This window comes from Etheostoma spectabile, chromosome 4 (assembly GCF_008692095.1).
Source record: "Etheostoma spectabile isolate EspeVRDwgs_2016 chromosome 4, UIUC_Espe_1.0, whole genome shotgun sequence".
NCBI lineage: Eukaryota > Metazoa > Chordata > Actinopteri > Perciformes > Percidae > Etheostoma > Etheostoma spectabile.
In genome coordinates this window covers 6387512-6389819 of record NC_045736.1, presented here as the reverse complement: position 1 = coordinate 6389819, position 2308 = coordinate 6387512, and positions in this window count along the sequence as shown.

Below are 2308 nucleotides of genomic sequence, written 5' to 3'. Positions count from 1 at the left end.
TTTTTTTTTTTTCGTAGTCTTGTGCTCTCTCGCCCCTCTCTTCTTTTTTTCTATCACTTCCTGCAGGGTTTTCTGGCTCTGGAGCTGTCGAGTCTGGATCTGTGGTTGTGAGTCACCTGCTGCCTCCATGTTTCTGTTTGACACCCTCTGCTGAAATTCTCTGTCTCTCTCTCTGTCTGTCTGTCTGTCTTTCTCTGTCTCTGTCTGTCTTTCTCTCTCTTTGTCTCTTTCTCTCACCCCCAACTTGTCGAGGCAGATGACCGCCCTCCCTGAGCCATGGTTCTGCTCAAGGTTTTTGCCTCTTAAAGGGAAGTTTTTCCTTGCCTCTGTCGCCTAGTACTTGCTCTTGGTGGGATTGTTGGGTTTCTGTAAATAAAATCACGGTCTAGACCTGCTCTTTTTTGAAAAGCACGGTGAGATAACTGCTGTTGTGATTTGACGCTATATAAATAAAATTGAATTGAAAAATTGCGGTGCCTGTATCTTTTCATGAGAAAAGGTGCGTGGATGAAAGGCGTTCGCACAACAGCTGAAAGGTTGTGTTGAAAAATGAAAAAATACTGACTTCTTTTGAAGTAATATTTTCCAGTTTTGTAAGTTTTGATTTGTTTTTATATATTAAAAAAACACTAATATTGAACAGGTGTTTGCCAAAGGGGGCAACCAGAGGCCAAGGAACAGTTGCCAATTGACTCAATCTGGTTGCTAAGGGCAACCTGGCAATAGTTACTGTTAAGCCCTGCGGTCAGTCGGGAAGCCTCAACATAAACATCAACTTTCCCTTCTTGAGGAGGCCTCAAGCTGTCTAAACAATGATGGGGGGGACAGTAACAAGCAATACGAGGCAGGCATGGTAAAGCAGAATGCACATCTCAGGGAGCTGAAGGAAGAAATACCCTTTATTTTTCTTATGCCGAGAAATGTGTCCCAAATGGGTTTGTTTAAATGTTTACATTCACCACGTGCAGCGCTTCACTAATCCACTACGTCTTATTTGCATGTACACACCAACATTAAAATTACAATTTTGACCAAAGCCATGTTACACAGAAACGTGTGCATTTGAAGGTTTCAAAAATACTTAAATGGTCAACACTGCAGTTGAGTTAACGCTTAACTTTTATCAAAGTCTTATGAGAGTAATCTGCACTAGGGTTCTTTACTAACAACTGTTAGTCAACTACCTGAGTGCGACTATTGGTTTGAAGTGACAAATAGAGCTGCTAGCCCTTGCTATTGAGGCCAATTTAATGTCATTGTCTATTATGAAAAGTGTAACTCTATGGCCTGTATACATTTTAACATCAATGTATACTGTAACGATTTTTCACTCTAAAGTCTCTGAAAGTTGCTGCTGTTTCAATCCTGTCGGCTCTCTGCAGCGGGGGAAGGGGCTGCTGCTTAGTTCCACCCATGACTGATATGTGCGCGCACACACACACACACACACACACACGTGGCGGTTGCAGGAAAAACCGGAGATGAGACGTACAGGAAAATTGAGGACAGCTCAGCTTGTTATTGTAAGTGCAATGATAAGTTAAAGTACTTATTGCATCTTTTTTTTGCAATTTTCAAGTACAAAAGACAAAGGAACTTTTATCGCAGTATTTTTACAAAAGCTCCCGCAACAGCAGCCATTTTGGGCCGCAACAATCTCAATAAAAGGCCACGAAATCCTGGAGGGACGGCAAATTTACCTGCATGCTCAAAAGAGTAATACAATGTCACATGCAGCACCCTGTTTAAATGCTTATCAAAAAAAAGATACGGATGTATTAAGTGAACCAAGGAGATGTAATCATTATGCTGTGCTACTAGCTATCGCTAGCTACTAGCTGACAGTGTTGACAACTCTTTTCCAATAAAAGTAGCAAGCAACATCTCCTAAAAACGTAAAAAGTAGCTAGATGAAATATGTTAATTTGCATATTTGTGATGTCATGACATATTAATTTGCATAAAGCTTAGTGGTTGTGTCAGGTGCAGCAAAGTACAGCTTAAGAGCAAGGTAGATAGATAGATAGATAGATAGATAGATAGATAGATAGATAGACATAGAAATCTTTAGCCAAATAATCACAAACTCACTACAAGTGTTTATTTTAAAGTACAACTATTACTTATTCATAATATATATAATGGTATATTTGAAGTATTAAAAAAAAAAAATGTACAAATGGAGGGAGAAAGATTGATAAAGAATTCTTTAAGAAGGCTGGCTTGGTTCCGTCACAAAGGACTGGTAGCCCAGGGCCAGGCCAGCTCAGTGGCATCTTTCTTCCGTCCGGCTGTCTCTTGTCTTTCC